The sequence below is a fragment of the Ornithodoros turicata genome, chromosome 2 (assembly GCF_037126465.1).
Source record: "Ornithodoros turicata isolate Travis chromosome 2, ASM3712646v1, whole genome shotgun sequence".
In the NCBI taxonomy this organism is placed as follows: domain Eukaryota; kingdom Metazoa; phylum Arthropoda; class Arachnida; order Ixodida; family Argasidae; genus Ornithodoros; species Ornithodoros turicata.
This window is the reverse complement of record NC_088202.1, coordinates 7,692,508-7,704,833: the sequence shown is the minus strand read 5'-3', so window position 1 is coordinate 7,704,833 and position 12,326 is coordinate 7,692,508. Positions and strand designations below refer to the sequence as shown.

At 47.1% G+C, this 12,326-nt stretch overlaps 1 long non-coding RNA gene across 2 annotated transcripts in view; it reads right to left on the bottom strand.

Moving 5' to 3' along the window:
- LOC135385168 (uncharacterized) overlaps window positions 1-10,951 on the bottom strand; it is an 87,498-nt gene extending 76,547 nt beyond the window's left edge. The window contains exons 1-2 of one of the 2 annotated variants that reach the window (XR_010420333.1): window positions 10,885-10,951; window positions 10,115-10,262 (exon numbers count right to left, since the gene is read on the bottom strand). This is a non-coding gene — a long non-coding RNA (uncharacterized LOC135385168). The remainder of the gene's footprint in view (window positions 1-10,114; window positions 10,263-10,884) is intronic. The other variant, XR_010420332.1, reaches the window with a different exon arrangement.
- Between the last annotated feature and the right edge of the window lie 1,375 nt (window positions 10,952-12,326).

Sequence of the window (12,326 nt, the reverse complement as noted above, 5' to 3'; positions counted from 1 at the left end):
GCGGTTCTTTCTTTTCTTCTGTTTCTTTCTCGTTTTCTATCTGAAAGAACATGCATTGCAGTACGTTTTACGGGTCATCTCGGAGAAATCGAAGGTCAGCACGGGTTCTGCTTCCACCTGTTGACCCCTCCGTGTCTGACGGCGAGTCTTCAGACGACGAGGAGAAGGTTGCTACGGTTACGCATGACCCTGATTATGCTCCGTTGCAAGTGGGGCAGAGCATCAGCAGTGAGGACACAACTGACGGCTCCACTGATACTGAAGAGCAAGGTGCCTGCCTTACATCGAAGAGTAAAGCATCAGCCCCCGCTGACAACAGAAAACAAGAGTCTTACAAGTGGCGAAAGAAAGAGCTCAGTAGTCAGCGCCCACCACAGGCGCATCTTCCTGAGCCTCAGCATGAATTGACTCCGCTGCAGTACTTCAAAAAGTTTTTTGATGATGATCGCCAACATTGTTGAGCAAACAAACCTGTACTCCGTGCAGCAGTGTGGGGTTTCTGTGAACACAACTAGCTCAGAAATAGAGCATTTTCTCGGGATTCTGCTCTACATGGGTATTGTGCAAATGCCGTCGTACGAGGACTACTGGGCACAAAGTACTCGGTACCCTGCCATCGCTGACGTAATGGCACGGAAGCGGTTCGAAAAGCTACGTCGCTTCATTCACTTTTCCGATAACACAGAACGCGACGCGTCGAAGGACAGATTGCACAAGATCAGGCCGTTTTTGAATCAGCTGACAGGTAACTGTCGGGGTATGGAACAAGAGGACTGCTTCTCCATCGATGAAATGATAGTGCCATACAAGGGTACCAGAGCAGGTAATCTACGCCAATACATCCAAAATAAACCGCATAAATGGGGCTTCAAACTTTTCGTAAGGGCTGGCGTTAGCGGCATTGTGTGCGATATCCTTCCGTACACTGGAAGTACAACGTTCGACGGCATCGAATGGACTGAAAAAGAGAGCACCATGGGTCTCGGAGCGAAAGTTGTTCTTCAACTGTGCAAGTCTGTCCCTGAGGGAGGAACACCACAAGTGTTCTTCGACAACTACTTTTGTAGCCTGCCACTGATATCCTACTTGAAACTGGAAAAGGGCATTGAGAGCGTGGGCACACTTTGCAAGAACCGGACAGTCAAATGTCCATTGGAAGAAGACAAGGAGCTTCTGAAGAAGGGGAGAGGGTCGTACGACTACAGGTCAGATGAAAACAAGCAGGTCTGTGTTGTCAAATGGGTAGACAACAAAGTTGTTACGCTTGCATCTTCCTTTGTGTGCACGGATCCGGTTACGTCTGTGAAGCGCTAGGATAAAAAGGAAAGGAAGAAGGTCGACGTCGCTTGCCCAAGCATCGTGACCGCTTACAACAAACACATGGGTGGAGTGGGTCTCCCTGACATGTTGATTGAATTATATCGGACGCCCACAAAGGCAAAACGCTGGTATTTACGAATCTTTGGCCAAGGACTCGATATCAGCGTTGTAAACGCGTGGCTTCTGCATCAACGGCACAATGAGGGCACCAAAATAACGCTCAAGAGCTTCAGGTCCAGCGTTGCCGAGGAACTACTGCTTTCGCGTAAGCAAAGATGCGGCAGGCCTTCAAGTCAGACCTGTCCAAAGCGCAAGCGGTCAGCGTCCACCCCGAACCCCGTCGGTGACGTCCGCTACGATGCAGTAGCGCACTGGCCCACCTATGGGAAGAAGGGCCGCTGCGCACTCTGCAAGTCCGGGTTTTCAACCATGCACTGCGCGAAGTGCGACAAGGTTTTGTGCCTTGTCCTGAACAGAAACTGCTTCGTGACCTACCATGTGTAGCTTTCGTGAATTCATGTATCTATTGGTACAGGCCGAGGATACTGGCTTTACACTGTGCTCGATGCTTTGTATATTTTTACGGAATATATTCTCGAAAATAACCCTGTGTCGGTTTTGTTTGGAGGCAATTTGGAGACAAACATAATTGATAGCAACTACCTGTTTGCGGCAGTGTTGCTTCAAGTTAACATTGCGTAACTTCATAATGTACGAGTATTTCACCGGGAAAAATGTGTTGGAGCATTCCTCGGGCTGTATTAACATGGAATTCAATTCGTCTGTAATTTTTTTCAACCTCATTCACAACACACCGGACAATGGGTTAAGGGTATCCAGCGTCTGCTGGTGGAGTACTTTGCGAATGGAAAGGCGTGGGTCACGACAAAGCTTTTCGAACAGTGGGTAATAGGTCTCGGCGCCTCGGCCAGACGGCGCAGCGGTCGCTGATCGTCAGCGCCACACTCGTGAAAAATTTGAACTGCTGGGCCGTGCTCCAGTCGTACGGTGCACTGTGCAGTGTTTACATTGTGCAGTCAGTGGCCAGTATGTATCGCATTTATTTCGGTTTCAAGAAGTTAGTTTCCCTCGACGACTTCTTTCGTGATTCAAATCTTTCGAAGGGCCAGAGACTAGTTAAGCACGTATTTGGAGTGGAGGAGATATCTACCTGCGACGAAGTTGTTATTGAGGCCAAGTGCGTGTCCCAAGTTAAGGACAGCGTCGTTTACAACGTGCGCCTTGAGGTAAGCTGTCGGACAATTTTTTGTTCAGACTCTGAGTTAAACCAATATTGTAACGGGTTCTTGGACTTCCTTTTCAACACAGGTAGCCAGCAATGGTCCACGCACAGTACAACGGGCGTCATGCACCTGCAAAGCGGGAGTTGCTGGACGGTGTAAACATGCTGCAGCCGTGTGCTGTTACATAAACGAGGAAGAGGAGACCTCGTGCACAGGACAGCCTCAGAGGTGGGGCAAACCAACGCCAAAGCCGCAGAGAGATATGTCAAAAGGGATGGACGACTTGTTTCCCGGTACGTAATTCGGATATATGACGCGCACGAACGGCCCTGTTCGACGCTGTTGGTTTAAGTCTGTCTTGTTGTGGTTTTAGAGCTGATGAGGCTACTCCTGTCGTCTCTGCTGAGCGCTGCTGATGTGGCTGCCTGCATCACTGATCATTGGCTGCTGACCCAATGATCATTCATCTGCATTCTGTATGTTTCCTGTACTGACGTTTTACCTTTCTCTGAAGAGAAAATGCTCTGTCGGCCATGACTATCACCCAACTGTAACTAAGGTGGTGATTCTCTCAACTTCCTTCTTTTTTGTACGCACAGCTGAATCAACCAACCATAACCGGGCCCAAAAGAGGAAGACACCAGCAGATGTCCTCAAGGCGTACCCTGGGTTTACTTGCTCGCTTACTGTGGTTATTGAGTCTGAGGCAAAGGGTGCAATTCAATGGGATTGCCAAGAAGTGCTTGATGGAATTTTGGACGCTGTGGTCATGAGGGAGGAGGAGGAAACGCTTTCTACTCTTCTCAGTGTCACGAAAGCTACCAGGTCACTGTTCCACCACGACAACCCAACAACCATGCCAGGGGGAAGCTTTGTATCGGCAAGTTTACTGCAGAGTCTGTCAAAGGAGGCCACGAACTTCTTCGAAGCAAACATTGCGTTGCATGAGGACCCCATGAGCGTTGCAGTGAAAACTACAGGGCAAAGCAAGTCCCCACGGTAAGCTTACAAATTATTTGCATATGACAAGACAAGTGTTTGTGTTGAAGGCGGCAAAACAGAATTGTTATCCTTTGCTCATTGTTGATTTCCTACTGCAGTTGGAATGCTGAGCGAAAATTCAGCATATCAAGCACCAAGGCACATGGTGTGTGGATTAGGAAAAGGGACTTTGAAAGCCTAGTAAACAGGATGCTTTCGCAAAAAAAGTTCACAAGTCGGGCTACCTCATACGGTATGTTCCTGTCTGTCATCATTTCCAGGTTTTGCAGTCTGTGTTCCAGATATGCCCTTCCAATTTTTGTTCTTCAGGCACACGCAATGAAAGCGTTGCACGGAAAGCACTTGAGGCGCTGTTATCTACAAAGATCTTTGAGGTAATAGTTTTCTTTCAAGCTTGTTGTGTTTGAATGACATGAATGGCTGCAATTTTTGCAGACTGGACTGGTAGTTCTCCCGTGGCTATGCTGCTCCTACCAACCATGGCTATGCTGCAGCCCAGATGGCTTGGTCTGCATCAACGGGGAGACCGTCGTGACAGAAATTAAGTGTCCATATTCGAGAGAGGGCTTGCCTGTAGTGGACGAAGCAGGAAAGGTGTCCTTTGTCAAATACCTAACATACGTCGATGACAAGCTCACCCTGAAAAAGTCTCACGAATACTTCACTCAAATCCAGGTCCAGATGTATATAATGAACTTGAGCAAGGCGATCTTGTACGTGTACAGCTCTGTGCAAAGTGTGTACCTCTATATTAACAGGGATGACGAGTTCCTTTTGCCCCTGATTGCAAAGTTGGAGCATTTCTTTTTCACTAAACTGTTACCGTGTCTTCAGCCACAAAATGTTTGTGTTTCTTAATGTGCATATTCGTTTCGGCATGTGTGATAGCTCCTGTACATAGTTGTAATAAAGCGTTTAATTCTCTGCTTTTGGCCTCAAGAGGGTTGTGTTTAACTTAGCACATTGGAGACAGCAAGAGAGGTGCACCAACTACAGGGTATGGCCATGTTTTGCTTGGCCGTTCACGTTTTTATTATTGGACTTTGCAAATTTACAAGTGCTCCACACACTCTCATAATTTTGGACATGTGTGGTATTAACGTGATTGGCACTCTGTTGTTCAGAACATTGAATATCTTCAGTCTTTGAATGACCCGTTCCACGTGGATGCGAACTTGGGCTACTTGATAAGTTCTTTCCATTTCGGCCTCAGAAAGTTGGGATCCACATGAAAATGGTGGCATCACAATAACTGCACCACAACCTTCAATACTTGTTGTGATGCTTGGGAAGCCCTTATCACTAAGGATCACATCACCAGGCTCGATCAGGGACAGAAAGCCAGATTCACGGGTGATGAAGGCATCATTATGGCGGCCGCCGTATGCTTGAGAAATCCATGCCTTCCATCGTTCGGTTTCCCAAGGCCTTCCGGGGAAGCGATAAAACGAGATGGCTGGCACCCTGCCTTTCACGTTTTCCTCGCTGTTGTGACAGCCAACGACGCAACAATATCGCGTTCCTGTTTTCCGAGTCCGTTTAGAACCATTTCTTGCTGGCGAAGACTCCTCAACGTGTCTTTTTCCGAGCGGCAACATCCCTTCCGCACGTGGCAAGCAACCACGCCAAACAACCCGTACGGCCCACAGCTTGCGCGCGCGCCCGCTTGGGCTCATGCTGGCGCTGGTGTCGTCGGGCAAACTTGAGCGCCCGGAGCCTATGGCCCTGGACCACGACATGCAGCAGCAAGGCAGGCAAGTGCTTCTGGTTCTGGATAATTGCTCGGCCCACAAAATAGCAACGCCACTGCGGTCTGTCCGACTGTTATTCCTCCCGCCGAATACGACCTCGGTAATGCAGCCCCTAGATCAGGGTATCATTTGGTCCCTGAAGAGCATGTTTCGGAAACGACTGGTTTCGAAGCTGGTGTTCAACATAGACCGGAAACGAGCTCCCACGACATTAACTGTGAGAACCGCAATCGAGATGCTCTATGGGGCGTGGAATGATGTGAGCAGAGTCACAGTGAGGAACTGCTTCGCTAAAGCTGGGTTTGCGCGTGCGACGGTACCGCCGGTAGCACCGCTCGAAGAGAAAAGTCAGGAGCACGTTCGAATGGATGTGTGGAGGCATTTGAACGTCGACGGTGTCACGTTCGAGGACTTTGTTTCGGCAGACGACGCCCTCATGGTGGCGTCTGAACTGACGGACAACGAGATCATCGCGGCTGTCAGCTCGAGTGCCACAGAAGCCACTGAGACAACGAGTGACAATAAGGAAGATGATGACGAAAACGAGCAGCAACCTCAAATGAAGAACGAAGATGCCCTCGATATGGTGCAAGCGTTGAAGGACTTTGTATTAGGACATCCGACGGCGTCAGCGGCAGATGCTTGCGATGCCTTCCGTTGCGTCGATAAGGTCGGCGATTTCGTTGTAGCTAACGTGATCGCTGCGAAGCAACAGAAGATAACTGATTTTTTCCGTTAAGCGTGTTTGCAAGTCCCTTAATGCATTGTGACGTCATGTGTCGACCATTTGTATCGCGGGTGCCGCAATAAAGTGTTCATTTATTGTTTTCTTTGGGCTGTTCTCTTACAACGAAATTCAGATATAGCGAACAAATTCGTAATTCCTGAGAGACTTCGTTATAACGGGGTTCGACTGTATTTCGTTATCCATCACTACCAGCATCAAATTGCTTGTGCACGGTGAAACTGACATGCTCCCTAGTATGCATATTACTTTTTTCATGGGCCGTGGCATACCATTTTCGAACTGTATTGCACCTATTTTGTGTTTTTTTTACTCGCAACTTCCATTATTTTGTCCTCGAAGACATTGTGTGCGTATCCAGTTACAAGAATTATATCATCAAACCTTGTGCAGGTGCATCACGTGGTGTGTTCTGTTAACTTCTTTTTACATACAATTGGAATGGTGCGTGTGATGTTTTCTCACAACACAGCGTGTGATGTTTTTTCTTATCCATGGCTACCTGCATCCGATTTCTTGTGCACGGTCAAACTCCACATGCTCCGTAGTATGCACAGATGAGTGGAATGCCTTTTGTAAACAAGTGTGTTGAACTGGTTTTATTTTGTCAAGACAATCACCTTGTAAGCTAAACTGCAGATAAGGGGTCACCAAATTGATCCATTTAACTCGAAGCGCAAAAAGACGGACTATTGTAGCGTACACTGCATGGTATCAGGCTAATGAGAAAAAGTGGGTGACGCAGGAACGGCTACATGCATTGCTAATCCAAATGCAATCGGCGATTATGGGGTCACGGATTAGTGATGTAAGCAATCCGTCGTCTGCTATTTCAGGGGCAAATTGATGCTGGCTGTTGCCATCAGTGCATGCTGGAAAACGACTCTGATGAGTATCGGGACTACAGTGGTGTCCAGCAAAGAGACGATAGAGTGTATTCACAAACTGAGGGACCTCAGTACCCTCAATGGACTGAGCAATGCGTACATCAGTTGCCTCGACGTTGTTGAGGACGCTACTGAGAAAGACACGGTCAGGTAACTATGCCAGTCTAAAATCACTGCACAGTTTCCAGGCTCAGAGAGAATGTTGAATAAACTGTTTTCTCTGCAAGGGATCTCCGCACTGTTCAGTCCGGTTCACAACATGGCGTAACAGGAAGGTGGGTGGCCTAAAAATGTGACATGTATTTGCTTATAGGGACTGCTGGACAAATTAGTGGTGCAAACTCCGGAGAAAGTACCTTGCGTGGCAGCCAGCTCTGTTTAGATGTGAAGTGTGAGCGTCATCGTCGTCGTCTTTTTCTATTTATTTTTTTGTCACAAGGAAACAATTTTACCACTAACTGTTCAAACACACGAAAGAACTCTTCACTAGAGACCAGATGTTTCATATCACTGATTTCTATGCTGCCAATACCACCGAAGGCACTAGACTCACAGCACGTATCGTTTATGATACCCAGTTTGGCCATTGTATGAGCTGTGCACAACATGAAAAGGTATATTCTATTTCTTTTATTCTAGTTTCAATGAAACTAAATGAGGACCTGCAAAATGATCAATGATTTACAGTTGCTGCTTTTGTGATGGTGAAATGCCGCTAGATACTGTGTCACCGTCAATGCATACAGCGAACGGCAGCTTTATTTGGAGAGGTAATGATTAGGGTGTTTCATCGCCGTGGGCGATGCTGCTCACGGTAATCTGCTTGACGAGTCTCACAGTGAGAACAGAACTTGTACGTTGCCCAAAAAGTTTACTATAATTACGCACCAACCATTTCACAACCATCGTGCCGCAGGCCCACGGCGGTAGCCGAAGTAAAAACACTTATATGGTTCTTTCTTTGAGGATCTCTCTAGGGTTATTACTTCTAAAGATATCAGAAAAACTGAAGCAGAAGTTCAGACAATAAGTTGGGACCACACATGCGATAAAGCAGACGCACAATGTAGATTTCGGTGACGAAGGTATGTGCATAATAACGTGCCAAAAGGAATACAAGACTCAAAAATGATGTCACAAGTGGCCGCAGTCAGAGGAATGTACATAGTCTTTGCTAGCAAGCTAGGATTTTGTGAGATGTCAAATGACTGTCCTCTCGACATACAGTTAAACCTCTATGTAACAAAGTCGGTAAACACATCGCAAAACTTCGCTATATGGAGAACTTTGTTATAGAGAACGTTAGCTAAATTCCGGTGGTTGTTACTACAGTTAAGTAGCCTGAAGTTCCCGGGAATATAACGCACGAAAAACAAGACTATGGAAGAGAAAGAAGCAATTTATTTGGCACAGAAATAGTCAGTTACTCGCTTTCGCACAGTCTTGAAGAACGTCGGTGTCACAGACCGTTCACAGTTTGCCAGCGCCGCCAGAGCGCCCTCCTGGTCCTTGTTCGATGCCGCGATCGTTGAAGCACGTCAATAGAGTCGAACACCTCCCTAACAGATGGCACACATATGTCCTCTTCAGTGTCGCTCTCACTGTCCTCGTGTGTATCCTTACGCAGACCGGCGACGATGTCGGCCTCAGTAAGCTCCTCTGTACATACTGCCGTTGAGTCGGCGTCCAAAAAGTCCTCCAGTGCAACATCATCCGGCACCCCACCTTGTTCTCGAAGTTCTTCCCATCGCTGGAGCACAGCGAGCGCGTCCGAAGTGTCTTCCAAAACGCTGGAATTCTACGGACAACGATTTCCGCTTGAGCATGTTTGCCATGGCGTCCACTTTACCCGCTCACAAGCGGAACCAAAAGTGACAACTGACCGGCAGGTGTAAACTGTAGGAAGAGAGGAGGGGGCCTCCTTCCTTCTCCTTCATCGAACGCTGGTTGCGCACGCCGGTTGCGCCGGTCACCGAACCCCCGGCGCCCTCCTCTCACCACCTCTCCTTTGTACAGGCTTCTCCAACACAAGGAGCGACCTAGATATGATGTGTCCGGCACCCCGGATGGCCCTGAATTCCAGAAAGTTCGGAACGTCGCACTATTTCCGAGAATCGGAGCGGTGTTCATCGTGCGCGGAACTTCGTAACACAGAGAACACGGGCAAACGCACTTCGCTGTACGGAAAAACCAAATACATGGGCTTCAATGGGACAAATGTACAACCATTTGAAAAAGTTCGCTAAATAGAGAAATTCGCAGCATGGAGAGTTCGCTATACGGAGGTTTAACTGTATCACTTCCAGGTGTTTTGACAGAGACAGATGCGAGTGGCTGTATCTCCTTCTGCACTGTTAGATACATAATAAATATGGTGGCTGCTTCTGTGCAGTTTGTCCCCCTTCTCTTCATTCGCATTCCTGAGAAGTTACACATTACTATTCTCACTTCAAAAATCAGACCTTCTAATTACGTGTGTCACCACAGAAACAACAGTTCCACGTGAGAATGCATAGAGTAGGTGGTGTGGCAACACGTCGGATACTTCCAAGACCGCCACAGGCAGTGCGCCCCCTTTAGGTGTCACACGGTCCCAGTAGTGTGGATTTTCGGTGATTCCCACGACATACATTATAAGCAGACTCCGCTGTAGATGTCAACTTGTGTTGTACGTTGGGGCTCCACAAAGGAGAACCATTAAAAATATTTACAAAACCATGCTCTGCAGTGTCAGAGTGAAACATCTAGAGCCAAGTAAGCCCTGAACCATGTTCCATAGTGTCAAGGCAAAATGTGTGGAGCCAGTTATGCAACGACACAGTGGCATGTTGCTGGAAGAAGCAATATACCATAATAACATTCAAGCATCATTCACGTTATTTGGTTCTGCATTTGAGATGCTTACTTTTCACTTTTATTTCCCGTCAATCAAATTATGGGAGCATACTCCGGTATTCTCCTTCACGTATGTGTGTGAAAAGATTGGACATGTTTCCATGTTCAAGATATACAAAATGACATCTGCACCTTTGCACTGAAGACCATTATTTTTCGCAAATACTGCTTCACGTGCGTTCCAAGCATGCAAAGTCGCTTCCAGCAGACAATCCGACATTACTTCCCCATAACATTTGTACCAACTTCAAGCATAGCTGAGGCACTCACCTTGAAGCACTTGCTTTCCTTGCACAGCATTGGCACCAGTCTTTGAAATTCCCCCTGATATTCCATGTGGCCCAAGTTGCTGGTGAAAATCCTGTTAACCACAGTAGTTTTGTGAACATCCACTTGTTGTGTCATTGGTAAAGAAAATCTAGGAAAGAAAGCAGGGTTGTTTTTACCACGGGCAGTATTATTAGCTTTAACTGCTCCCTTCATTTTCACTACATCTGTAGGCATCACTTCGTCGCAACTGATCGTTTCAACATGACAATGTCACAAGTTTTAGCAAACCGTTGATAACCTGCGTTGTGTCGAACCGTATGAATCGGAACCAATCACTGGATAAGGTTTTGAGTCACGCACAATTGCGATTTTTTTCAAAGGGCACGATAACCTTACCAACGGTTTGGTAAAACTGCCCATGTTGTGCTCACTGTTAATTTCAAAGCAACACAATATTTACTTCTATGTAGCTTCATCAACATGACCTATTTAGTATCTGTATCATGAAGTGTCGTAAGTCCTAGATCGTGCGAACCCGTTTGATCAGACTGCTTGCAGTATGCCAGAATAACAGAATGTCACGGCTTCGAAAGCGCTAAACATCAAAAGCTTTGGTTTTGGTGAGGTTGCTTCCACACCGTGCATCAAAACATTGAGTTATGGCTACTAAAGTAGCACTATCATGCTCGCAATGACATTGAGAGCATGAAATTTACTTTGACTTTATGCTGAGGTATACTTAACATTTGAAAGTTCAAAGTATACTGCACCTTTCCAGTTCAAACGCAACAAACCAAAAATACAGCAGTGATGACAGCAGCGCGACTTGGATTGGATTTGGATCAAAGCCTTCGCCGCCTTCGCGGATGGCTTCGCTCGGGCTTTGTTGCGGACGGTGGCTTGCGCCACCTAGCATTGAGTATCGGTGGTTTGTTTCTGGATGAGGATTGACGGCCGGAGCGGACCGGAGCGCGCGTTAAAAGGTCAGTTCGTTTTGATTTTACGCCCTAACCGATAGCACACAACCCCGGAACAATGCCGAAATCCAAAAAGCCCCAATAACACACTGTCATCCCAGGGCTATCCTAAGGTTGTCAGATGGGGACAGGTATGGCATCCCTAGGATGTCAAAATCTGATCCTCAGAATGTCATAATACTGCCACTTTGGCATATGAGATGACGTCCCCGAGGCTGTCCCTCGCCCATCCTCAGGGACCAATTTAGGACAGTTTAAGTACACATGAAGAACAATGCTTTCCATCAATTCTCTGCTTTGATTCGTTTTATTTTGCTTTTTCTGGCACGCACATCCGCCAAGTGCTTACAGAAGTCACACCAAAGTGCAATGACACCAAAGTTGAGGGAGCGTTTTTGTTGTTCCAGTGAGAAACAGAATCTTGTGAAGGACACTGAGGCCCGGATTCTCGCTCCGCCCTGAGGGTTAAGTGCACGCGCAGGGACCCTTCCGTCCATTCACGAAGCATGGACAGAAGGGCCCCTTCGCGTGCGCTTAACACTGAGGGCGAACCGAGAATCCGGACCTAGTCTGAGAAATCCTCGTATGGGTGGGACAAGCCTTAAGCTTGCCCACTCAGATACCCACTCCGAAAGGTACTGGAATTCTCTTCTGAAGCTAAAACAGATACAATTTGTTGCTTATAACGCGTCCCTCCGTAAATACGGGAGTCCTGCTTGCCTGCTACGCAAAACGAAGGGTGAGCACTCCATGTTTTTTTCGATTACGCAAAGAAAAAATACTCAAAGCGAGGAATCGATTGAAGTATTAGGTTTGGTTCATTCCAAAGTCTATGTTTCTTACTCACGTTGGTTTGAGACATTCAGGTAGGAACTTTGCAAGTCAAAAGCAGTGCGACAGAAACGCGCGTTTCTGTTCTTTCCACGAGAAATCTTTCATGTATCATAGACAGTCATTCCTTTTGGCGGCAGGGAATTTTACGCTGGGCCACCCTCTATTTAAGAAAAATGTCAGTCAGGTCCCAGGATCGGCCCAAAAACAAAATAAATGTGTTTAGGGAGTCTGAGCAGCTAAACTAAACAAAATAATATTTCTCGTCCCCCTAGCTACCCGCAGGGACGGGCACAGGACGTACCTGAATGACTCTTCACGGACAGTCCGCGAGTGTTATCCTCAGCACGTTATGGGGATATACTGCAAAGGACGAGGACATGATGACACTGTGGGGACATCCT